We start from the raw sequence: 27,282 nt of genomic DNA, 5'->3' as shown, positions 1-27,282 counted from the left end.
AAACATCTAGTGAATGGACCTGCCCATTCGTTATATTTAAAAGAATCTTCTGAGAGAGTTATATTAAGAAAGAATCTCCTGAGAGGTTTAGAGATCAAAGCTAGTCAACTGACACATAATAGATTATTTATAGATTCTGAAATACGAAGGTCTTCAGAAAGTTCCTGGAAAAAAACATTTTATGGAAAAAAATGATGCATGGATTCCAAAATTTTTTTTTCATACCAAAGTAGACTTATCTTTCAGTTCATCTTTTTCACAGATGCTCTTGAAGTTTCCCTGTATAGGAGGACCCTTTTCATTTTTGAATGTAAAATGTTAGGATGTTGGATACAAAGTCCAAAGTGATATTTTTGGAGGTAGCATGACAGCAAGAATGTCCACATGTGTGAAAAGGGCAAAGTCTTATCGGGAACATGTGAAGAGAGGGTTAATGTTTCGTGTAGTTCTTGCAAGAATAATTCTGGTTGCAGGGACAGCCTGCTAGCCTGCGAGAGAGAGTGGCAGGTGCAGAAGGGGTTACTGGTGTAAAAGGGGTTACGGATGCAGCTTGAGTTCAAGCTGCCCTGTGTGTCTGGGATCTGTGCAGGCTCCCTGCAGCCGTCTGCTCTGAAGTAGGTGTTGTACATTTCTCTTGCGGATGTTGCCTGGCTTGATACAGATGCCTCTCTGCGGTGTGCTGGGAGCCCCTGACAGTGCAGCAGCCTCTCAGTCCATGTCAGACAGGCTGTCTTTGGGATTCAAGCATCTCCTTACTGGCCCCGTGCTTCTCTTCTCCTCTTGTCCTCATATTCTTCCCCCTGTTGGAGAAAAAAAAAGTCATTAGAATCATTTGAGGTTTATTTATGTGGATTTTTCTTTACTTTGCAATTTATTTGTTTCCTGCTCCTATCTGTAACTGATCCACTTGATGTGACTCCCTATTAATAAACACTTGAGTTTTCCTTGTTCCTCTGATTTTTCATTTTCTTTTATTAAAAAAAAATCCTTCTCTCATTGGACCTCCAGCTTTCTCATCTGAACAAACGACCTTTTTTGGAGAATCTTTAGAGAGTTACTGACTTTATTAGAACTCTTGCTGTAGAAGTAATTCGGGTGACAGATACTCACATTAAACATGGTTTTCTAGAAACAGTTGATTTCCAGTACAACCGCCAGGAGTAGCATTGGGGAATAGAACATTCTGAATATTTGGAAGATGTGCCAGATGAGTAGCTGGTTTCCAGGTAGGCACATGGGCAGAACGTCTTTAGTCCTATGACCTCTCTACTCATTGGAAAACTGTGGGCTGGTGGATTTCATGATCGTGACGCTGCGAGTCCTCTAGAGTTACAGTGAGGGATGAGGTTAAGTCACCGGGTAGAAGATGCTCTGTTACTGGGCTCTGTGGGTGTTGAGGAGACAGGCTCTCTTTTGGCGTTGGCAGGCTGTTTTTTCCAGTTGCATGGAGTTTGTGGAATAACTCTACCAGATCCTCAGCTACGTGGAGCACAGGAGGAATGCAGAGCTTCGGAGAATAAGCCGAGATACAGGTCGCTTCAGCATGGCCAGTGGCTCAGCTGGTGATTCCTCCTGGATTGTCCAGCAAGCTGCTTGCTCACAAGCATAAGCCTGCGCCTTAGAGCCCAGCCTGTTTCTGGTCTTATCTCTATTAGATTCTCCTTGCATTCAGTCCTCCATGGTATATACACTCCATAAAAGCAAACAAACCCAAACAGCACACTAAACAGGAGGGCAGGAGAGCTGAGCTCTGCACAGCCACCCTTGTCACTATTCACAAGCATTCTCATTTATTCAACAAATATCCACATGAACGCTTGTTACACACCAGGTACTGGATATGCAAAAATGTAAAGGCATAGTTCTTTTTCTTTCTTTTTTTTTTTCTTTTAAGATTTATTTATTTATTTGAAAGGAAGAGGCAGACAGAGAGAGAATCTTCCATCTGCTGGTTCACTCCCCATATGGCTGAACTAAAGCCAGGAGCCAGGAGCCAGGAGCTCCTTCCAAGTCTTCCACATGGGTGCAGAAGCCCAAAGACCTGGACCATGCTCCACTGCCTTCCCAGGCACATTAGCAGGGAGCTGGATCAGAAGTGGAGCAGCCAGGGCTCGAACTGGCGTCCATATGGGATGTCAGCACTGTAGTCTGAGGCTTTACCCTCTATGCCACAGCACCAGCCCCGAGGCATAGTTCTTATCCTCACTGCTTACTGCCAGAGGTAGAGAACTAAGTGCTCAAATATAACAGGAGTCACTTCTCCTTTCTAAGTCTCCCTTTTACATAGGTAAGGGCCACAGCTGGCCCAGCAGATCACCGAGGTCCCTTCTGATGCCAACCTGTCATCATTTATACAAAATTCTTGAAACACCCAATGAGCACTTTCTCACTTCAAATAGGCAAACATTTCCCATTTCTTCTCAGTTTATTGGGGATAAATGTTGAAGATGAATGAGGCGATGTCTGCAAAATGCTGTAATAAGCAAGTTGGAGAAAGATATTATATAAGTTTGAGGCATTATTATTAATGGCAAAATGAAAACAAGGGCTGATGTTTTTAGAGAGAGAACAGATGGTTCCTTTGTTTAGAATTTGAGTATAAAGGAGACAGGGAGAAAAAGATATTTGCCATATTGTTTAGTCCCTGAATGTGAGTGACTTTAAAATGACAAAACAAGCTGGTTAGGAAAGTCCCATAGATTCAAAATAGCTCCTACACTGATCAAGCTATAATTAATATAACAAAAAGTTGACAGTAAGAAAAATCTTAGTAAGAAATGCCCTGGTGACAATTGACACAACCCAGCAAAAACTCCCATTTTTGCATCAACACTGGAAGCTTATTTTTTCCTGTCTTCAGGAGTTATACAGCATCGTGGGACAAACTAGTGGGAACTGATGTAATACTGATTCTTTCTAAAGTTCTCTCCTCTGTCCCCACGCATCATAGGAAACTGGCAATCCTCTTTCGCCTTTGCTGTTGGGAATTGATAGGAAATGGGTGTGATTTGGGGCAGTTCCATTAGAGAGCAAGAGTCCAGGGACTTGTTACAGAGGCTGGGTCTGGGCAGGACAATTGAGGAGCTGTTGTGAAAAGTTATGGAATGGTTTCCTTCTCTTTCTTTACACCTTAATTTCATGTGATCTGTCTGTGCAATACACAAGTTCATCCATATTGTCCTTTTGCAAGGGCCTTGCCATCCTGGGGTCTGTCACTCTTGAGTCTACAAAAACTGTGGGCTGTGAGAATGAGGCCAGACGCCACCCTGCTGGCAGTGTTGAGTGACAGGTAAAAGCCCCTTGCTTCAGGTGATGGGGCTGTACCTGTAAGGTGACCTCAATCTCCCTGGGCCTCATCTTTCCCACTTCGGAAAGAGGTCAAGTGGAATATGCATCTCAACTTGAATCTGAGATCAGGTGCGCATCTTCTTGTATGTAGTTGTAGGAAGGCTGAGAACGGCTTTTCATTTGCGAGTACTTAAAAGCAAACATGCCTCCTCAGGCCAGCAATAATGAAAAGTGCACCAGGTCGGGGTGGGAAGTTCAGAAACACTGTCCAAGCCTCTGTCTCTTGCTGATACGGTTCTGTGCAGTGTGGCTTGGGTGAGAAGGCAAGCTCATTTGCAGGCCTGGAAGACGCACTGTGGCCTGAGAGAGAGGCACCGTGTGGTCCGGCCATCTGTCGGCCTGAGCTCTGGGTCCCATCCTCTGTCCACTACCAACAGTGTGTGACCTCAGAATACCCATCTCTACAGTTTCTTTCGGATTTGATTTGCTGGTTGGCCTGTGCTTCATTAAAGCAATTAAAAGACACGCCACCCTCCCTTTAAGCCCAGGCTTTGCTCGGAGTACTCCCCGGGGACTCTCGCTGTGTGGTGTACGTGTCTCCAGCAGACACTTAATTCATTCTCTCTGGTGTGAGAGGCAGAATATAATCGGTAGTGGTGGGGGTGGCCCCCCCGTGCCGCCTTGCACCGCACCCGTCTCCTCAGAGTGACCCACTCTTTCCAAACACCTCTCCTTTGGCTTAAGCGCTTGCTTGGTGCTTACTGTGTGTTGCGTGTTCATCTTCTGCCCTGTCCCGCGACCTCAGTCCTGTCCTGCTTCTTTCTAAAGCTCTCGCATATACATCAGTACCTGGTACCCCGTACATTCTCAGTACACGTCAGCCGAATGAATGAATGGCGCGTGAACGATTCTGTATTTCCTCAGCAGAGCATGGACCGTGTCTAATGAGTTTCTTTCTTCCTCAGAATGTCCCGCCCAGGGCTTTGAATGCACTGTGTGGCCAACTAGTGTAGCTGAACTGTCTGAAGATGGATGCAGACCAGAAAAGCACGTTTAGCTATGCGAGTGGGGAACTTTACAAATTCATGGAAAAATGGAATGAAAAGAGAAGTGTATTTTGGTGCAAGGACATTTGGAAACCCATGGGTAGTTTTCCCGTAATGCACATTTTCCATGAACTTTTTGAAGGCCCCTTTGTGTGTTACTTGGCTTGGTCACAGAAGTATCTTTGGGAAACTTGGCTGGCAGGGGGCATGGAGCCTTAGAGGGTCCCTGATGGAACGCAGTGGGGTGGGAGGCGATTGCTCCTCCTAATCTCCTGGCTTGCTGTCTTATCCACGACGCCTTTCCTCGCCATGCAAGTGATGGCTTGGTTTCTTGTCCCACCTCAGTTGCTAGTTGTCCTCGTCCTGGAACTTACCCTTCCAGGCTTGAATGAAGGTAAATTATTCCTGTGATTCTGCCCCCCGTTTGATTTTATTTATTTATTTTTAAAAGATTTTATTTATTTATTTGAAAATCAGAGTTACTCAGAGAGAGGAGAGGCAGAGAAAGATACAGAGAGAGAGAGGTCTTCCACCCACTGGTTCACTCCCCAGATGGTCACAATGGCCAGAGCTGTGCCGATCTGAAGCCAGGAGCCAGGAGCTTCTTCCTGGTCTCTCACATGGGTGTAGGGACCCAAGGACTTGGGCCATCTTCCACTGCTTTCCCAGGCCACAGCAGAAAGCTGGATCAGAAGTGGAGAGGCTGGGTCTTGAACCGGCACCCATATAAGATGCTGGCGCTTTAGGCCAGGGCATTAACCCACCAGGCCACAGCACCAGCCCCACCTCATTTGATTTTATGTTTCTTACTTACAATTCTGTTCCCCTGCAGGTTCTGGCCAGAGCCATTCACAGAGCAAATGCTCAGGAAATGCTCACTCTCCCACTGCCTGTTCACTTCCTCTTAGATGCCAGCTCCTATAATAATGCCGCCCATGCAATAAAGACTGTGAACTTGAGAATAATATAATAAAGAAAGTTTCCTTCTTCCTACTCCCACACTTAAAAAAATCAAAATAACTTTGCATTTGTTGAAACATGCCCTGATTAAAAAAATAAAAGCCAATACATTGTGCTGCCCTTTCTGTTCTCCTTTGTCCATGAAATTTTATTTTGCTAGGAAATTGCAAAGATTTCTGTTTCTTGGCTGTAATTGCTGAAAGTGTATTCAGAGTTGTCCGTTTCATTCCTTGGCTGATAACCATACGTTCCTGTGAAACGATGTGAGGGTTTTCTAAAGGACAAACAACTTAGGATATGCTTTGGATGTTCTACCTGCTTCTTAATTATTTTGACTTCTTGGGCAGGTTCCTGTATCCCTGTCTAGTCCCTTGTCTATGCAGTTTGGTTATTGAACAAGATGACGCCCATGGTTTTTTTCCCCCATTAACAGTAAATCCATAGTACTCGAGGGCTTTGGGAACGCCCAGTTATTTCCTGGTGTCTATTTCATTTTTCCTCCCTTTAAGTAGGAATGATGACCCATAAAGCCTTGTAATCACCAGCCTGGAGGAAGCAGACACCTTGCAATTTATCTCACTAATTTGTTTGTGATTAACATCCTCTGCCCTTTCTCATATCCCAAGCCCAGTGTTTTGAAATTTCATTATAGGGGAATTCTTTCCTCTTCGTAGGCAATATACCAATTGCATTCCAGTTCTCTTATCTGAAATCTCTGCTGACTTTCCACATCTTCGTAATTTAAGTAGTCTAAGTAGGGCATGAGATCTTGAGTATTCATTCTAGTTCCTACATTTGCTGTTCAGGACCCAAGTTTTCCTTGGAAGTGAGTGAAACTGGGAGCCCTTGGGGGGCAGGAAAGTCTACTGCTTTTTCCTAGCACCTGCTGTATACAAGACCCACAGTAGGGGCTCAGGTACTTATTTAACTGAATCAAATGAACTCTTCAATACTAAAAAAATCATCTTGCTTTGTAGATGGACAAGTAGAGGCGTAGCCACACTGAACATCCTGCTCAGAATTACTGATTGGCTAAATGACTTGACAGCTGCCCAGCCTCAGGCTTTCCTTTGATTCTGTGACCTCGGACCAGAGGTTGTGGAGTCTCACCCTCCTTCGCTAGGGGTTGCAGAGCTGAGACAAGGATCCTGATTGTCTCACGGCACTGGATGAACTAGAACCGGGACTCTGTTCCCTTGAAAGTTCTGACTGAGCAAGTGTGGAGGCGTGACTGTGCCTGCGCTGAAATCCTCCAGTCCTCTGAGCCTCACTGAGCCATCTATGAAATGGGATAGTGAGCTCTTTGCTTCCTGAAGACAGGGTCTGGTTGTCCAGATGACTGCTGGAGAACTCTTCTTATTGTGGGGCTTCTGATTCTGTGTCCTAAGGACCCATATTCAAGGCACTAGTTGCTAGATAAAAAGGTGGAGGCTATTTTTAGAGCCTTAATCTAATCAAGACTGGTTGATCAGAGAGCAATACTTTGAAAAGTTCAGGAATAGTTTTTTTCCCTCTTTTTTTTTATAGTTCTTTTTAAAAATTTTATTACTTTTTTATGTATTAATATATTTAGAACAGATTTCATGAATTTCATAGATAGAATTCTAGGAATATAATACTTTCTTCCCTCCCTCCTCTCTCCTTCCCTTCTTTTTATTCTTTTAATTTTTTTGTGATAACATACTTTTAATATGTTTGTATTACCTACTTATAAATGTATTGTATAATCACAGGCTTAACGCTTCTCTAAATAAAGCATTCTACAAGGAAGAAATACAAATACTGCTGTAAGGGAGTTGGTAAAGCTAATATTCTCATTTACAGGATGCTTTAAAATTTATTGAAAACTTGTCTGTACGTTGGTGAGATTGGTTTGTTATTTTTGCCATTTTGTGTTTGTGGAAGTTGAGCAAGGATAAAAAAGAAATTGATGCTATCAGTGTCAGTCCAGGGACATTGTGAATCTACAGAAGGTTCAGGTGTTTTTCTAGGACTGAGGGGCAGCAAAGGAGCTTGCAGGTTTTCTCATCTGGAAGTTTACAAAGCTGGCCACCTTTTAAAATCTCCAGAGGAACTTAAAAAATGTGCTTGGTCCCTAACATATTTACCTGAATCACAATGTATGTGGGTGGGATTGGAACATCTGCCTTATTTTAAAGCTCCTCATTGTTGAGACCTTGATGTAGTCTTGGGTTTTGGTAGCATCTTGGTTACCATCTTACCTGGTGTTCTGGCCTACACTTGTGGGCTATCACCTTCCGGATACCCAAGAGAAAACTGCTGGATGACTAAAAAATTCACCCAAACAACAGGAATGCAAAGGAAACTATGTAAACAAGCCTTTTGAGTTTTGAGATAAAGGTTGTATAAAGGAAAAGAAAGCGTTAACTTTTTTTTTTTTAAATTGGGATGTGCCTTCTTTTTATGCTTCCAGGAGCCTTTAAAAATGATAGCAAGGAGTATATTTCATTGGTTTAATTGTTCAAGGTCTTTTTAAAGTATGTGCAATAAAATACCATTTAAGCTAACTGACCTTTATATTTTAATGCTTTTCGGAAGGGAACAATACCTAGCGTTCAGCTGCAGTATAACTTTGAAATATATATATATATATATATATATATATATATATATATATATATTCAGTCAGCATAGCCTGTTTTGGAAACAGAAGACTGAAGATTTTGCTGTCTTCCAGATATTTTACCCCTTTCTGTTAAAATATCAAATTCTATTCACTTGATGGTTCTTGACCTCATAATGTCTAACCTTCATATCTTTTTTATTTATTCTCCAAACTTATCTATGAAGGAGACTTCAAGGCCTGATTCATTAATTTTTCTTTCTGCTGGGAAGTCCAGGTGTTTAGTGAGAGGCGGAGCTGTGACCTAATCCATATGCTGACTGGGAGGAGGGCTGCTTCCTTTCCCTCTCTGCATCACAAACCCCCTCCCCCCACCCCTGCTCCCAATCCATTTGGAAACACAGTATTTAACCCCAAAGGCCACTGCTAATATATATTTTTTTAAATTTATGCTTGCTATTAACATTGTTAGCTCATCTTTCAACTCTTAACTTGCTCTTTCTAGAAGGGAACTAGTACTCAGGTTGCAAATGTAGTGAACTGGAATTTCAGAGGCTTGGATTGCCCTACAAAGCTTGTCATTGTAGCTCCAGTTACATATCCACTGTGGTCCTTGACAGGTGGGTGTTGTCTGTCCCTGGGAGTTTCAGAGGTAGAAATTATACACTTGTTTGCCCTGCTGTGAAATTAAAATACACAAAATTCTTGGTGTAGCTCTGAAATACACACACACAGACATTCATCTAAGTATCATATGGAATAAAACCAATTTAAGCTTAATTTATTAATTTCAAATCCTGTTAGAAAATTGAGCTCATTTTCAATTACTACCTTTTCCCTCTTTCTTGGTGGTTATTTTTTTAAACTTTTAATTGTAAATGATTTTAAATGTATAAAAACATGTAAAATATACCTAGTTCAAAACCCCGTATCTTCTATCCAGATTTACTTGATATTAACATTTTATCCATTTACATTACCATCCCCTCCCCCTGTAATTTGTGTACATGTGAGGGGCTTCATAAAGTTTGTGGAATAATAAAAATTCAAAGGTAATGTGAATGTTCCATGCAGTGTTTGCAACCTTATGTGTGTGTGTGTGTGAGAGAGAGAGAGAGAGAGATAGAGAGAGATGCACATGTCATGGCCATTTACTCCTAAAGACACGGTGTTTTTCCTAATAATAAACAGGACAAAGACCATCTCTTCATGTCTACAACATAGTCATCAACTTCAGTACGTTTAACACTAATTCAGTCTAATCTGTCTGGAACTCCTTTTGTCAACTGACCCGTTTTTTTTTTTTTTTTTTTTTTTTTCCAAGATTTATTTGCAAGGCAGAGCTTCAGACAGAGAGAGGAGAGAGAGAGGTCTTCATTCACTGATTCATTCCCTACATGGCCACAATGTCCAATGCTGGGGCAGGCTGAAGCCAGAGCCAGGAGCTTCATCCAGGTCTCCCACATGGGTGGCAGGGGCCCAAACACTTGGGCCATTCTCCACTGCTTGTCCCAGGCCATTAGCAGGGAGCTGGAATGGAAGTGGAGCAGCTGGGAGAGGAACTGGTGGCTATATGGGATGCAGAGTTGATGGTTGGCAACTTTACCAGTTACACCATGATGCCAGCCCCCAACCTGTATTTCTTTTTTAATCTGGTATGTTTTTGTGTTTCCTCTGCTTTCTTATACAAAAGGCAGCATAATACGTATACTCTTTTGTACTTTGCTTAAAACACTTTTTCTTTCTCTGCCACCCTCCCTCTCTACCTTTCATTTCTCTCTCTCAGCCAGTCTCCTATGCTTGGACTAGTGGGCATTTTTCTGCAATAGGTAGCACTATCATTGGAGGTATATCTTCAAGGTGTATTCCTAGATGTGTGAATGCTGGGTCCAGGGGAAGCTTTCTATTAGGGGCTTTTTTATGCCAGAGTTCTCTCTGTGGGGAGGTCCCACTAATATGCTCAGCTGCAGAGTGGCCATCAAGCTTCTGAACTGTTGCCAATCCAGTAGGTGTGAAATGGTTCTTGGTGGAGTTTTATTTTTCACATACTCTATTACAGATAAAGTCGGCATCTTTTTATGTATTTAAAGATCTATACTTATTACTGGTATGAGTTCCATTGTTGTGAATTTTCTGTTGATGTCTTTTGTCATTTATTTTTCCTAATGGGTTTTTTTCCTAATTAAAAAAGTCTTTGTAAATTACTTTTTTAGCCCCTTAAGCTATGGAATACATGACAAATCTTTCTCCCAATTTGTTATCTGTTTTTTGACTTTGACTATATAAATATATTTCTTGTCATGAAATTTTTATAGAGAAATTATTTATTATATTATATTATGTAATCATACATCATATAATCATATACTATATTATAATTATATATCAATTAATTATTAATTATATATTAATAATTATATTATATAATATTATAATTATACATAATATGATATAATATAATTTATTATATTATATAGTATTATATATTATTTATTATATATTATTAAATATATGGAATTATTTTATAGAGAGAAACTGAAGAACATTTTCTTTTATTGCTTCTGGACTTTGGTCTTAGTTAGAAAGCCTTTGTCAACACATGTGTTCATTCATGTTATTTTCATTTTTCACATTTAGATCTGATTCACTCTCAGTTTATTCTTGCATATGCCGTGACAAATGCATCTAATTTTATCTTTTCCGAATGATCAGTGCCCAGCACTGTTTAGTATGAAAGTGTCTTTGCCCCTGTGATTTGAGGCTGGTGGTTACTTTTCAACCCACACTGTGACTAGGTGTGAAGGGGAGGAATCCTGGCGAACAATAAGCAGAGTGATTAAGGGAAAACGAGGTGATGGCTGCCTGGCCACAGAGACTGGAACAGATCCAAAACCTCCTCATCTACAAGTCGGCCTCTCTGGTCTCTTTCTTCTGTCAATACATGGAGTAACACATGTAAGAGAGGCATAGGTGTTACCTGGGCTATTCCTCTTTTCAGTGAGACAGGACGACTGCCTTCCTCCTGGAGATCGTGGGAACTGGCTGTGTACATATCTGTGTGCCCTGGAGACTTGTATCTTGCTTCTCACTCTTGGGCATGGACTGCATGGTCCCTGTGTCCTCTCCTGCAGACTTTCTATGATGCCCCTGCATGTGGATAGCCCATGGCAACAATGAGGAACAGGATGGGTTTGGAGATGGTGGAGTTGGGGTTGGCTTTGTAATTCTTTGGTAAATTGGAGAAAGTTTCTTTTTTCCCACGTTTTGAGTGGTGAGGAATTTCAGCAGTATCAATTGTCATACCTTCAAGAGTCAACACTTAAAAGTGTATTTTTAATTTTTATAGGAAACATGGTGAACATGCTTGTCTCTTAAGAAAGGACACACATGGGAATAATGTAATATGAGTGGCATGGCCACGCTATTCTTTTCTGAACTGTTGATAGATATTCTATTGAAAGGGGCGAAGTTTGTGTTCAGACATATTAGGAAAATGCCAGCTTAAGCAAGTGTAGGCATGTTTCTTAATTGTATGACTTATCAGAGCTCTCACATAATTTTTATCAAGTTTGTTTGGTCAGGAACAGAAATCTACCACTCCTTTCAAACAGCGTTGCTACTTTGATCTCAGAATCAAGTTTGTTAGGGGTGCAGTGCTGTATCCTATGGTAACAAGATTCCACATCTGCTTTTTGGTTTTATTGTTTCCTCCTCAATTATTTCAAATTTAAACTCTAGGAAGATAGAGACTCGGCCTGTTTGTTGACAACTGAGGTGGAAGCATCTTTGAGTGTTTAGTATTTCTGAGCTTGAAGTTGTCAGCTTGCTTAGTTTGTTGCAGTGTTTCTGGTTCAATTCTCATCCCCAAATGTAGATATATTTTTAAAAGATTTATCTATTTGTTTGAAAGTCAGAGTTAGAGAGAGAGAGAGAGAGAGAGAGATCTTCCATCTGCTGGTTCATTCCCCAGATGGCCACAATGGCCAGCGCTGGGCTGGGCCAAAGCTAGGAGCCAGGAGCTTCATCCAGGTCTCCCATGTGGACGGCAGGGGCCATCTTGTGCTGCTTTTCCCAGCCTGTTAGCAGGGAGCTGGATTGCAGGTGAGATTCTGGTGTTGCAGGTGGTGGCTTTACACACTATGCCACAATGCTGGCCCCCAAATGTAGATATTTTTAACAGCATAGTCGTTCTTGTAGTCTAAAAATTAGATAAATGTATTCACAGAGCATTCTGGTGTACCCTCCTGGCTCCCCAAGAGTTGTAAAGCTTAACTGTGAATCATTATTAACTCATGATTTAATCTTTGCTGCTTGGCACACTTGGAAGAAGCAAGGAACTCATCTGATGCCTGCAGTTGGGAGCTCTTTCTGCCTTTCTGGTTTTGGACATCTATGGGAGTGCACAGTGGGCTTTCTCTGTCCCAGGCATCTTCTGGGCTTGGGTAGCTTCCTTGATCAACTGCTACTCTGATGTCCTCCAGTTTCAGCTGCTCCAAAAGATGACAGCCTGTCTCCTGGAGCTTGTCTAGTCATCCCTGCATGCGTTCCTATCCCAACCGTGATCCCCAAAAAAGCTCCTTATTTTAGGTTAGTTAATGTCAACCACACAGATGCACTGTGTACAAACGCACACACACGTATACACACACACACACACACACACACACCCCTCGTAGTGAGGGACTGGAGCATCAAGTGTCAGGAGTTTTATGGGAGCTCAAAACTCGGAGGCTGTTCATTTTGCTTTTACTCTCACTTTCCATCTCCATCTCTGAAATATTATTATTTTACATATTCAAAAATGCCTTTTATTGGTGCAAGCCATTATTTTTTGGTAGGAAATTTGGAAAATACAGAAAAACATAAAAAATAAAATCAAGATAGTCTGTAATTCTATTATGGGAAAATACATTGTTGTGAGTGATATTTCAGTGACAGAGAGAGTGTGTATGTGTGTGTGTATACACTTTACATTGTCTCCTAGGATTGCTTTTCAAAGAAGGTTGCCATTGTTAAGTATTTCCTATACTTTTAACATTCAAATTAATATTTGTAATAGCTATGTATTGCAATGGCCAACAGTTAGTTACTTAGTGCCTGCATTGCCTTACGTGAAGCTGGGCTACCTGAGTCACTAACAATATGGAGTTTACCTTTGTACTTACAAGGTCTTGTTTGGGGCCATCTCTGCTCATGGTATTTGCGTAATGAATGGCTGATGTATTCCAAAACTACAAAAGAGGGTGAGAGCCAGGACAGAGGCAGCTGCCCTTATATGGGCGGCAAGAAGTCAGTATGGTTTTACCAGTTCTGTAGGTGTTAGCTATGGGGATTTGGAACTGTCTGCTGGTTCTGAGACAGGACTCACTGCATTGTGTGGTCACTGTGGTTTGCTTCAGGTCTGCATCGTTTTAGGCCTGGAACCCTCACATTCTCTTTTTAAAACAGTAAATCAGGGTTTCAACAGTGGGATGGGAGGATGCTGGCTTACATTTATCACATGCGTAAGGCGGCCCATGGTACCCAGTGCCATCCTCATGCATGTCTGTCCATGAACTGGCTTGCTGCTCTGCTGCTCTGCCCTGCATGCTGCACAAGTAGAACTGGCTGGCAGAGTCTTTGCGCGTGAGGAGGAGTCAGGGCACAGCATGGAAGGATATGAAGGAGAACATTCCCTCCTCCACAAGCATCTTCCTCTTTGGGACATCAACAACCCTGTGCCCAGCAGACATTAAAATAAATAAAAATATAAAAAAGAGTGCCTTAACTAGATACATTTGGGAAGAACATCATAGCCTCTCTCTTTTTAAAATTCTATTTATTTAATTTATTTGGAAGAGAGAGAGAGACAGAGGAGGAGACAGATAAAGATTTCCCATCTGCTGGTTCAGTTTTTAAGGCTGGACCAGGACCAGGAACTCAATGCAGATTTCTTACATGAACGTCAGGGACCCAACTACTTGAGCCATCACTTGCTGCCTTCCAGGATGTGCATTAACAGGAAGCTGGAATCCGAAGGGAGCTGGGACTTGAACCCAAACATTTGTGTATGGGATGTGGCGTTTTAACTGCTAGACCAAACCCCTTCCCCAGCCCATCCTTTCTTAGTGAACAGATGCTTATGAAAATATAATTTGTAGTTGAAACATTATTGTGAGATTAGATTGTATAATAATTAGTATAGGATTCTTTGGTGAATGCATGATTACATTAAAGAGAATGTCCATTAAGAATTGTTATCCATTTCTAGTCATTTAATTTTACTTGAAGACTACTGATCTCTCAATGAAGACATAATTAAGAATTTTCACATTTTTAAAAATTATAATGTATGTCCCAGCAACATTTCAGGGTCAGGAAAACCTCTCAAAACATGGACAGTAACATCAATGATAAATTTTCTTCAACACAGAGAAATTTCCTCTTTATTCTTATATCACAGAAGTGATGGTTGTCATAGATTTCAGCCTCAGCTTAGGCTTAACATTGATTTTCACATTGAACCCTTTGGCACTTGGCCCACATGAGTAATGGGCACAAATCTTCTGTCAGTGGATCTTTATGCATTTGTTCAAGGAGGTACAGAAGCACAAATGTGGGGGTTTCAAGGTCAGACAAATAAATCCCTGATATTTATCTTCCATTAATGTGTTTACAAATTGTTCCCATGGTCACCATCTTCTCATTTTCTAGTCATCCTTAAAGAATTCAGGGAATATCAGCCCAGTAGAAGAGTGGAAGTGATGAACATTAGCTGCCTGAGGGTATGAAGTAGTGGTGGGGCCTGCCCATCTGACCCCACTCCACACTGCGTGCTGATGTTCTGTATCCTACAGATGCAGTTTAGTTCTGTCTCTAGAATGTCCCTTGCACACCTATAGTACGACACTGAATTTCCATACAGTCTTGTGAGAAAATGTGTAGGGAAACTCATTAAATAGGGTTGTATTCATAATTTTATTTTAATTAATTAGTTTGAAAGGCAGTATCTCTCACACACACACACACATACATACATCTTCCATCCACTGGTTCACCCCCCAGATGACCATAAGTAGCTGGGGCTGGGCAACATTGAAGCCAGGAACTCCAATCTGTTTCTCACATGGATGGCAAGGGCCCAAGTACTTGAGCCATCTTCCACTGCTTTCCCAGGCACCTTAACAGGAAGCTAGATTGGGAGTGGAGCAACTAGAACTTGAACCCGTGCTGAGATATGGGGATGCTGGTGTCGCAAGTGTTGGTTGAACCGCTGTGCCACAAAGCTGGTCCCTGTAGTTTTATTTTGGCAGCAGCTGACTTTTTATTAGTTTCATTAAGATTGATCACCTTCTTGGGGATGGACATGCTCCAATCAGCCATGTGCTCCTGGGTGAATCTTGGTGCCCTTTGTCACCTGCACAGTGAGGGTGATGTCATGCCACCTCCTGGGGCCACCTTTTGGCTTTCTCATTCTGGTAAGGACTAAGAGGAAAGGCAAGGCTAACAGCTGCTAAAGTCCAGGCTAGTTTGTATTTGTTGAGAGTCAAGACTGAGGGAAATAAATGGACATGTCGGTTTGAAGAAGCTGGATATTAGTTGACATTGGAAGCGTTAATAATACTTCTTCCTGGTTTATGAGATATGAAATTGGTTTTCTACTGCATGTATTTCTCATTTTTGTTTTCAGTTCACAGTTTGGTCATGGAATGCAATTTTGAAGACAACTTCTTGTTGTTTTATTTGCTCAATAATCATTTATTGTCCACCTAGGCTGTGTACACACATCCTTTCTGATCTTAGAGGAAAAAAAACACCCTGCAAGGCATAAATTCTAATTCGCACTTTGCAAATAAAGAAACTGGGTTTCAGAGAGAGTCAAGGATTTGCTTAGGTTCAGTTAAAAAGCAGCAGAGCCAGGAGTTGGATGCTGGTTTGGCTCATTGCAAAGCCTCTCTGCTGCTGATAGCCCCACACAGCGATAGCCCCGAGGGCTGGAGTCAGAGGCCTGCACACTCCTGTAAGTACATCTGGGCATGAGCTGGAGCTGGAGCTGGCCCTTTCTTCAGGGTGTCCTTGACTTGTGCCAGTGATGTTGATGGTAATCACATGGCCTCTGCTGACCAAGGCGAGGGCCGGCCATTCCCACTGCAGAGAACTCTCCTTGGACTCCCCAGCCAGCATCAGAGACCTTGAAAGGAACCAGCTTGGGATTCGGGATCACTGTTGTGCTTGAACTGTACAGCCAGTTAGTTCTTCTCGTTTATTTGACTTGTCACTTCGCTCTGAGCATTTTATCCAGGCTTGCAGCAGTGGGTGGCTTTCCACCCTGGCTGCATGTGAAAATCACCCAGGGAGCCCGTTATGTGCAAGTATGCGTGGGCTCCAGAGATTCTGTTTAAATGGGCTTGGTGGGGCATGGGTGTCAGAATTTTTAAGAAAACCCTTCCAAGGATTCTAGTATTCATCTAAGAAGGAGAACCACCATTGTGGGGGTGAGAAAGCCCTCCACTGACTCTTATTTGTGCAGTGTACTTTCTTCAGACTGACAAATTATACCATGTTATGTATCAGTTGTACCGTGTTAGCCCATTGATGAGCTGGATTTACTCACCAAGTACATTCATGTCTTTTTAAAAATGAAATTTAATTTATTTGAAAGAGAGAGGGTTGGGGGGAGAGATTTTCTGTCTACTTGTTTGTACTTCAAATGGTTACAGCAGCCAGGGCTGGGCCAGGCTGAAGACAGGGTCCTGGAACTCTATCCAGCATGGGTGGCAAGGCCCAAGTAATTGGGTCATCTTCCACTACTTTCCCAGGCACATAAACAGGGAGCTGGATTGGAAATGGAACAGCCGGGACTTGAACAGATGCTCATATGGGATGCTGGTAGTGGCTTAACCTCTGCACCACAACACCATCCCCATTCATGTTCTTTTTTTTTAAGATGTATTTATTCATTTGAAAGTCAGAGTTACAAATAGACAGGGAGAGGGGCCGGCGCGGTGACACGCAGTAGGTTAATCCTCTGCCTGTGGCGCCAGCATCCCATATGGGCGGCGGTTCTAGTCCCGGCTGCTGCTCTTCCAATCCAGCTCTCTGCTGTGCCTGGGAAAGCAGTAGAAGATGGTCCAAGTGCTTGGGCCCCTGCACCTACTTGGGAGACCGGGAAGAGCACCTGGCTCCTGGCTTCGGATCGGCGCAGCTCCGGCTGTTGCAGCCATTTGGGGAGTGAACCAGCGGAAAGAAGAACTTTCTCTCTGTTTCTCCCACTCATTGTCTGTAACACTACTTCTCAAATAAATAAATAAAATCTTAAAAAAATAGAGAGACAGAGAAAGAGAGAGAGAGAGAGAGAGAGAGAGAATCAATCTTCCATCTGCTGATTCACTTCCCAGATAGCTGCAAAAATAGTGCTGGGCTAGGCCAAATCCAAATGCCAGGAGCCAGGAGATTCATCTGGGTCTCCCATATGGCTGGATGGGACCAAATACTTGGGCTATCTTCTTCTTTTTCCAGGCTATTGGCAAGGAGCTGAATGGGAAGTGGAGCAGCTGGGACAGGAAGTGGCGCCCATATAGGATGCCAGTGTTGCAGGTGGTGGCTTAATCTGCTGTGGCACAACACCAGCCCCTATTTATGTTTTCTGAGGTGGCATAAGCTGTGAGGAGGGTGTTAAGATGAAGGGATGTAGATGCAGAATTCAGTGGTCCCAAAGCAGAGGCAGGAGTCCCTTTGTTTTGAATCACTGGGAGCAAAAGACACAGCCACCTTTGCCGTCTTCCCTCCTAATCCATCCCTTCCCGTCGGAATTTGAACAATGAAGGGTATATTTGTGGGACATTCACAGTCTCGCAACAATTTTATTCCAGGGCACATTCTGGCTTGTTGATACTTGCTTGGAATTTGCTGGTAGTCTCCTTGGTTTTCTGTTTACTGGTTTAATTTACTATTACACACCCAAGAATGTTTGCACTTGAGATAGTCACCCTGGCTTGTCCAGAGTCCTCTTCCTTGCTCCCTTGCAGATATCCCCAGTGCCCCAGTCTGGAGTTCAGTGTCCCTGCCACACCTGACACCAGGCTTTCTCTGCAGAATTAAGGCCACTCTTTACTGTCCCTGGGCTCCAGCCAGCTGAACTCTCCCCTGGCCTGGGATCTGCCCCATCCTGCCTTTGTTCCCGTATCTCATCCTGCTGAAACATAACCCTGTCTTGATGCCAGCCATCTGTCATTCCAGCAGCTAGAAATGATCTTTGCTTTCCTGGAACCTCCATGGCTGCTCTGAGCTGGAACACTGTTAGAACTTATTGCTGTGTCCCTCGGGCTGTTCTGCCTGACGTGTGTGTGTGTGATTTCCCCACTGGTACTACTGTAAGCCTCTGGAGGATGGGGCAGCTTCTTCTGAATTTTGGTTTCTCCTGCTGGGCCAGCAATATTGGAGGTGTTCCCGAGATGTTTTTCAAGTAAATGTGTAACTTTGAGTTCAGCTAGGCAGTTGTATAGAATTAACCTTCTGGGCTACTGGTAGCTTTGGCCAACATTTGGAGAGGTCTGTGAAATCCGCTGACCTAGTTACAGATTATCCCCTGCAGGCTCCCCAGTAAGGAAGACTCCTGTTGTGGGTTTTTTTTTTTTTTTTTTTTTTTTTTTTTTTTTTTTTTTTTTTTTAAACAGGCAGAGTGGACAGTGAGAGAGAGAGACAGAGAGAAAGGTCTTCCTTTGCCGTTGGTTCACCCTCCAGTGGCCGCCGCGGCTGGCGCGCTGTAGCCGGCGCACTGCACTGATCCAATGGCAGGAGCCAGGTGCTTCTCTTGGTCTCCCATGGCGTGCAGGGCCCAAAGGACTTGGGCCATCTTTCACTGCCCTCCTGGGCCACAGCAGAGAGCTGGCCTGGAAGAGGGGCAACCGGGGACAGAATCCGGCACCCCGACCGGGACTAGAACCCGGTGTGCTGGCGCCACAGGCGGAGGATTAGCCTATTGTGCTGCGGCGCCAGCCGACTCCTATTTAAAGTCCCTGGAAGGAGAGCCTGGCTTATTTATGATGAAGGTTGTTTGCATGTCTATTTAAATAACTCTCTGTCTCTCTCTCTTTCTGTCTCTCTCCCTTTTAAGTGTAAGAGCAATGCATTCTCATGTAGCAAGTTCAGAAGATGTAGACCAGGGTTAAAGAAGAAAATAAAACGTCCCGGCTGGCACCGCGGCTCACTAGGCTAATCCTCCACCTTGCTGCGCCGGCACACCGGGTTCTGTCCCGGTTGCCCCTCTTCCAGGCCAGCTCTCTGCTATGGCCCGGGAGTGCAGTGGAGGATGGCCCAAGTGCTTGGGCCCTGCACCCCATGGGAGACCAGGAGAAGCACCTGGCTCCTGCCATCGGATCAGTGCGATGCGCCGGCTGCAACGCAACACGCCAGCCGCGGCGGCCATTGGAGGGTGAACCAATGGCAAAAAATCCTTTCTCTCTGTCTCTCTCTCTTACTGTCCACTCTGCCTGTCAAATAAATAAATAAATAAATAAACAAACAAACAAACAAATAAATAGTCCCCTGCAGGACCTCCACCTGTTAGTAGAAAAACCTGCCCTATTTTAACAGTATGTGATCCTGGGACGTGTTCTGGGCTTGGAGAAAGGAAGTTGCTTCTTTGCATTCTTTGTAAGTGACTTGGTGGCGGGGCCGGTATGTTTGGCAGTGGGCTGTTTGTTATTACGACGATCATCATCCTCGCTGAAGTGAAACCAAAGTAGATATTGTCACCATTCCTACTGCTTCACCAAGGACCTCGAGGCTGCGCGGTGACCAAGCACCTCATGTTTACAGAGTGCTCAGCCGTCCTGTTTTAGCAACTGTGCCTCAGCAACAGCTGCGTTGAGCAAAGCCACATCGCAGACAAATTCCATGGTGTTTCCGGAGAATGGTGATGGAGTTCCTGGTGAAGAGCTCACTGAGGACCCTTTCTGCTGGAGTCTCCTGGGAGCCACCGAGCGCTCCCGCTCCCTCCAGGCAGGGGCTCGCGGGCACGCAGCAGTCTTGGCGCCTGTGCACACCACACTTGCCGCTGCTAAGTAGTGGACTGAAGCCAGTCAGGATCAAAAAGGGGAGAGGTGATGTTAGGGAATGAAGGTCCTGTATCACGGTTACACCAGCTATGATCAAAGCTCAGTAAAATTCGTGCTTATAAAACTTGTTTGCTTACGTGTGTGTAGCTGGTGAGTGGTTTTTCTTTCTCTTCTTCTTGCTTTTGTTTTTAATGTTGTTCACTTTTAAACAGTTTTATTATAAGAAAAAGTTTTCCTAGCACTAAAGAGAGCTTGAACAGAGCAAAAGAGTACAAAGAAGAAAACGAGAGTCCTCCTAATTCTGTCATGCAGTGCTAATCACTGTTAAGGTTTTGGAAAATACGTCTTGTTTGTTTTAGTTTACTTAAATTTTTCCAAATTCATTTATTTTCATGGCAGAGAGACAGGTAGAAAAAGATAGAGATCTTCCATCTGCTGGTTCACTCGTCAAATGCCCATAACAGCTGGGGCTGACCTAGGCTGAGGCCAGGAACTGGGAACTCAGTCTGGGTCTCCCACTTGAGTGGCAAGGACCCAACTACATGAGCCATCACCTGCTGCCTCCCCGAATGTGCATCAGCAGGAAGCTGGAATTGAGAGTGGAGCTGGGACTTGAACCCAGGCACGTGGACAGGGGATGCTACCATCCCAAGCAGCGTCTTCACTGCAGTACCAGATGCCTGCCCCTAAGTGTCTAGAATGTGGCAGGCCCTGTGTTGAGCACGGGGGGCTTCCACACATGGAAGATGCTTTTTCTGCCCTCTCACAGCCCCCACAGCAGGTGGGCTGTGAGGTATACGAGGGAGCACAGAGTTTTGTTTCACAGAAACAAGAAGGCTGCATTTCACTTTGTCAGTGAGGGGCTTGGCCCTCCCAATATTTCGTGTCAAGCATGCATGATTCTGGGTGCTAATGCAATTATTGAGTAGTACAATTAAAATTAAAAATAGCATTTTTGCTCTAAAAGTAATATGTGCTCCTGTGTAGGCTTCAAACGAATGCACAGGGAAGCATGAAGAGAAAAATGCAATCCGCCTATAATCCCACCTTTTACAGGTGTGACAGTGTATTTGCCGAAGTCAGTTTTGCTGCATGACCCCCAGAATTTCTAATTTTAACTCGGCCTCTGTCACCCAGTTCTGAGCTCCACTTTATCTAGCATTTCTAAAAGCCTTCAAGATGAAAAAGAAGCCCATCTAACCCCAAATGCTCTCGTATATTTTTTGAATACCTCCCTTCCCCCATCAGACACACACACACACACACACACACACACACGGGAAAATCCTCTCATTTTACAGAGAGGAAAAACCGAGGCCCAGGACGTATGCAAGGCCCTGTAGCAGCAGTGACAATGCACACTGTAACCCAGGTGCCCTGAATTCTTGTTCAGTGGTGGCAGAGGGAGAAGAGGAAGAACACGTCAGTTCTAGAGCGCAGCTTTATCCTGTGTCCTTTAGCGGAGCTATTTTTGTGCCTATTCAGTCCATGGACAATGCTGCCTCTTGGAGTGATCCGGCGAGACTGAGAGGCCATTCACTGGCGACAGCAGCCAGGCCGCCCTCATGCGCCAGATTCCATGGACTCCTCGGCCCGGAAACCAGATGGGAACAAACTATTCTAATAAAAAAAATCACATTTCAGAGAGTCTGAGTGGACACAGCGCAGTAGAGCTGCGTATCCGGTTGCCCTGTGTTGGTGACAGTGGCGCAGGGACTTGGGAGTGTGTGATGGGCAGAGAGTAGGGGCAGGTTTGGGAGCTGATTCATCACTTCGTCTCTACTGCATTCGCCAGCTCCGGTCCATCTTATCCACGAATGCTGGCTTATTCATCCTCCCTAGAACGGGCTCTGTCATTCTCCCTCTTGCAAAACTGTCAGTTGCTCCTTTTTCTGTGCAGAGCAGGGCGTGGACTTCTCCTGCTGCTGGTCAAGGCCCTCCACAACCTGGAATCCCAGCTGCAGATCCTCTACAGGATGTGCTCATGTGGCTCTGCTTTTCCTGGGAAGGTCACTGCACCGCTCTGTGCCTCAGTTTCCCTTTCTGTGGGTTGGGAACGCTTACAGGGTCATTATGAGGATTACTCAAGTTAATTCATATTTGTTTAAAGATTCACTTATTTATTTGAAAGTCAGAATTATAGAGAGAGTGGAAGAGAGAGACAGAGAGAGACAGAGAGAGAGAGGCAGAGAACTTCCATCCACTGGTTCATTCCCCAAATGGCTGCAACGGCCGGGCCAGGGCCAGGCCAAAACCAGGAACCAGCAGCTTCATCTGTGTCTCCCACGTGATTACAGGGGCCTAAGCACTTGGACCATCTTCTGCTGCTTTTCCATGGCCATTAGCAGAGAGCTGGATTAGAAGTAGAGCAGCCGGGACCTGAACCAGTGCCTATAGGGGAATGCCGGCACAGCACTTGGTGGCTTTACCCGCTGTGCCACAGCACCGATACCAACAAGTTGATTTTTGTAAAGGGTTTAACAGTGACCAGCTCATAGTCCACTCATGGAAAGTACTGTTTAGATTACTAAAGAAAGTACCTTGTCCAGCTGTCGCTGTTAGCTCTTTCCTTGGGCTCTGGACTTATGGTCATTGCTAGGTAGTTCTCTCATTTTCTGGCTTCCATGCACCTATGACCCCTCACCCTTGACCTGTCATCTCTTTCATTTCTGCCTGTCCCAGTCATTTTTTAAAATTATTGTACTGTTTATTTTCTTTTTATTTGAAAGGCACAAAGTCAGAGACAGAGAGATCTGCTGGTTCACTGCTCAAATGCCTGCAACAGCTGGGACTGAGCCAGGCTGACACTAGGAGTCAGAACTCCATCTAGGTCTCCCATATCGGTGCAGGGACCCAGGTTGGCTTGAGCTCTTGCCCACTGCATCTCGGGTGTGCATTTGGAGGAAGGCTAAAATTGGGAGCAGAGCTTGGACTTGAATCCGGGCACTGTGGAAAAGGGATGTGGCTGTCCCGAGAGGCATCTATACTGCTGCATTCAACACCTGCTCCCTGCCTGCCCAAATCTGACTGATGCTTTAGCTGTGCTCAGATGCATCTCCATTCCTTTGTTCTTCATCATGGATGTGTTCATTCATTCCTTTACCACTCCTATGGAGGGTGTCTAGGAAGCCTCCCAGGATGCCCCGAGCCAGGTTGTCCTGCTGTGTGTACATCACGGTCATGTGGACCTTGCGGGATGGTTGGGGTGTGATGAGTTTGTTTGATCTCTCCTCCTGGAATATAAGCTCATGCACAATGGAGTGCTTATTCAGAAGGAGTCGGTGGGCTTACCCCTCATAGGTACTTAGGCACCCCCTGAAGAAGCAGTACATGTGTGTGTGTGGCGGTGGGGGTGTGCTGTTGAATGGGAAGAAGGAGGGGGCTGGGTCTCTGGGCAAAGCACGACTTCCAAGTTCAAGACAGACCCAGAGAAGGCAGAGCTGAGGAGACCTGCAGACTCTGGGGACACAGCCTGAGAGGAGGTGACGCACTCGCTCCAGGAAATATTTTTCCTTGAGTGGCATGAAAGGTGACAGGAATCAGGTCTCAGTTTTCCTTTTCCTCTTTAGAAGGTGGGGGAGGGACATGAGGTGTGGAGAGCGAGAGTGCAAATTGTTTTCTGAAAGTCTCTGCCAAGGAACTCTGGAGAGAAGGTTCACCTCCTGCCCTTCTTTTCTCCCTCCTTTCCCCTCCCTCCCTTCCCCATCTGTCCCTCTGTCCTTCCATCCTTCCTTCCTCTTCTTCCTCCCTCCTTCCCTCCTTCCTTTGCATTATTACAAGTAGTTGGAAAAAAATAGAAAAGTAAAAAAAAAAAAAAGCCCTAATGAAAGCAGATGAATTCAGCCTGCGCTGGTTTTCCAGGCTATGGAACTGACAGGTTTAGGGTTTAGTTACCTGATGGCCACACGTGTTTTCCATTGGCAGCCTCCTGCTCCTGCCGGCTCCCTCTCCTCACTTCGTCCCCAGCCTTCCTCCCGCCTTGTGACTCAGAGCAGGAGAGGAGCCATGCATGAACAATGCAGCCGGACTTGGAGACGAGAGAAAGGCAGCTTTCAAGAGCTGACTCTGGAGGTTTTACAGGAATTGAATTCCTGGCCTTTCCCTTCTGCAGATTTTTCAGCTGTGTTTTTTTTTTTTTTTTTTAATGTTTCTTGAGTTCACAGCTGAAGATGCTTTGCTGCGGAAGGCACAGAAGTTCAGCTCTGGGCATGCAACTGCGTGTGCAAGCCTGGGAGTAGCTGTGGGGGATGCTGAGATGGTCAAGGAGGACTTTCGTCTGCGAAGAGCTGTTTGTGTGCTCGTGCTGTGGGTGCCTGGGGAAGGGGGCTGTGGGCGGCTTGGAGGTGTGCCAGTACCTGCAGGTACCTGGAGGCTGTCTGTCAAGTGATCAGTGCTAGAGTTATGAGTGCCCTGGGAGGCCAGGTGTGCTGTTTGTGCACTGGAGTGGGCTTCCTGGGGAAGGTGGTGTCCTAGGCCTTGCGAGGCCTTTCAGACTTCAATAAACAAAAGGAGAGAGACCCGAGACAAAGGGAACCGCATGGGCATAAACATATGTGGAGAGTTTGGGAGTGGCCGGCTGAGTCGGGAGGGGCATGGAGGTGAGACATCTGTATGGAATCAGCGAGGCGTCCCGGGCGCCCCTATACCGTTTGGGACTTTTCTCCAAGCAGAAGGGAACGATTACCGTGGGGGTTTGGAGAAGGGCTGTGATAGGATTACTCTGGGGTGTGTGTTTTGCTTTTCCTTTCTAAATTTCAGAGTCTTTTCAGGAACTGTGAGGCAGCCTTACCTCTGGGAGTGTGCACTGCCTGCCTTTTCCTCTCCTTTCTAGCCGGGCTTGGCTCTTTCTGGCGCTTCTGATGATGAGCAGTGGCAGAGCGAGCTCCTCGAGCGGGAGCGCGGGCCCGTGGGCCTGTTCCTCCTGGCTCGCCCTTCCCTTTCTCTCCTCCTCTGTCTCTCTCACCACCCCCAGCAGCAGCACTCCCCTCCCTAAAATAAATAAACCCGCCGCAGCAAAAGGTTCCAAGCACATTAGTCACATATCCCAGAAGTTTAATACAGAATTATTTTGACAGTGAGAACAAGAAGTGTTTTCTAGTTGAACGCACAGAACTTGCTTATTCCAACTGGGCTTTCTGCCGCACAGACAGATGATATGTTTTTAGATGGATCGGCTGTGCAGTGCAGGAGTCTGTGTCACTGCCCTTGGATACATAACAAACTGCTCACTACCAAAAGTGGCTGGGGAGAAGATATGAAATGGGGGGGGGAGGAGGAGAGAGATCACGTTCTCATTTCGAGCATAATGTTCTCACTAACAACTTTCATAAGTCACACAGAGATTTCTACGTGTTTATTTATTTATTTGGCTGCCTCTGGAGCCATAAAGTCCCCTTTTAAAACCGGGCTTATGCATGCTCTGACGATGAGCACAGAGCGAGTTATTGCAGTGCGGGTGGCTCTCCAAGCATTCCAGTTGAATAGCTCTTCCAGAAATATTTCTTGACTCACTTATTTAGCACTTTCTTTTGTTGTTACTGAGCAGATTAAAGAATTTTCCCTGCCCTTTGGCCAGGCCCACGGAGCTGTTGTGGATTGGCTTATATCCCCATTTCACAGGTAAAGAAAGGTAGAACAGTGGAGAGATTTTCTTTCTTTCTTTTTTTAACCTGGGGTGCCACAAAGCACCTGCAGGGTCAAAATAAATGTGTGTTCCTCCATCCCCCACACCACCTAACTTCTTCAGGGTCCCTTACTGCTAAGCAAAAAGACTGTTTTTGAGCGACAGTTTACCTGGGAGTGCAGACCTGGAGGCCAGCCTGATGGAGGCCATATCCATTCCTGGGATATGTGCCCTGCTGAGGATCGCCAGCCTTGTCTGGGGCTGGGCTGCCCTGCCTGATTGAAGTGAATGCCCTTTGGAGCTGTCTTAGACAACTCTGATGGTTTCTGGGTAGCTCTGACAGCAACCTCTGTTAGTGCAGGCATTGGCTGGCTGCGTGACCTTGGCCGTGACTTCATTCGGCTCAGTGTTTTCAGATGTTTTTCTTTTGTGGGAGTACTTTTTTAAAAGATTTATTTATTTATTAGGAAGGCAGAGAGAGAGGGAGGGAGGAAGGGGGGAGAGAGAGGGAGAGATCTTTTATCTTTGTTTCATTCCCATAATTAACACACTGGCTGGGGCTAGGCCAGGCCAAAGCCAGGAGCAAAGAGCTTAGAACACCATCTGGGTCTCTGATGTAGGTGACAGAGGCCCACTTGGGCCATCTGCTGCTGCTTCCCCAGGCTAATTAGCAGGGAGCTGGATCAGAAGAGGAGCAGCCAGGACTGGAACCTGTGCCCATATGGGATGCCGCCGGCACAGGTGGTGGTTTAACCCACTGCACCAAGAGTGCTGACCGTTGCTCTTTAAAAATGTCGCAGGAAGACCCAGCAGGCATCCACATAGTGCTGAGCTCTCTCCCCAGAAGCTCTAATTCTATGCCTCTGTGGAACCCACTTAGAGACCCACTGCAGGGGCCCTGATGACCTGAGCTTGGCCTCCTGTCCACATTTTGCCTCTCTGTACATCCTTAAAGTGGAGACAGTGGCGGTCTTACAGGTCAGGAAGATGGGCCCCCTGGGTACCAGACCTTTGCTGGTTACTAAAGTCGGCCTTGGCAGAAGGCCTGCTAGCTCTGTCAGCAGGTGCAGCTCTTCTCAGGGCTCTCGCCGGGCCCTTACACCTGTGTCTGGGTGCCCGGCAGCCAGCGTCATTATTCAGCACTCTGTGCTGACAGCATTGTTAGGCACATCTCACCACCATCACTGGCCCTGGAACCACAGCCTATTCTCCAGGAACATTTATGAGGAGAATCTCATGGCCTTGTGCTATTTCTAAGGCAGTTTTCTGTAAAGTGCGGAGTGAGTTTGCTTTATAAGGGGAGGGCCATTTCTCATTCCTCCTGTGATATTTATTCTGCACCAGCCTTCTTGGGACACTCTGCTGCTCCCCAAAGAAGGTTCTGACCTTTAAGAGCATCCCTTATTTACATTTCACATGGCCAGTCCGTTCCTAAAGAACTTTTACCAGCTAAGATCTCATTTGAGCCTCGAAATAATTCTGAGGCCAGGGAAACTCAGCAAGATTGTATGTGAACGGCGAAGTTCATAGTGCGGTTGAGAATTGTGAGGATTTGAACCTAGGCTCTCTGCCTCACGCCATTGCCCCAAACTATTCATTTTCCTTGCACCAGGAGTTGTGAATGGATATGCTGTTGGTGGGCACCGCTTGCTAAGTGTTGGCTTGCATGTCAAAGGCTGCTGGTAGGTCCTTTGTAAAAAGCCCACTTAATCTTTTCCACCACCATATAAGGCAGTGGTGCTT

At 45.1% G+C, this 27,282-nt stretch overlaps 1 protein-coding gene across 33 annotated transcripts in view; it reads left to right on the top strand.

The window, feature by feature from the left end:
* LPP (LIM domain containing preferred translocation partner in lipoma) overlaps window positions 1-27,282 on the top strand; it is a 736,836-nt gene that overhangs the window by 81,856 nt on the left and 627,698 nt on the right. The window lies entirely within an intron of this gene.

The sequence above is a fragment of the Oryctolagus cuniculus genome, chromosome 4 (genome assembly GCF_051225735.1).
Source record: "Oryctolagus cuniculus isolate XC-2025 breed Fujian yellow rabbit chromosome 4, ASM5122573v1, whole genome shotgun sequence".
Taxonomy (NCBI): domain Eukaryota; kingdom Metazoa; phylum Chordata; class Mammalia; order Lagomorpha; family Leporidae; genus Oryctolagus; species Oryctolagus cuniculus.
Note: the sequence above shows the minus strand (reverse complement) of the source record. Positions and strands in the feature narration are given on the sequence as shown.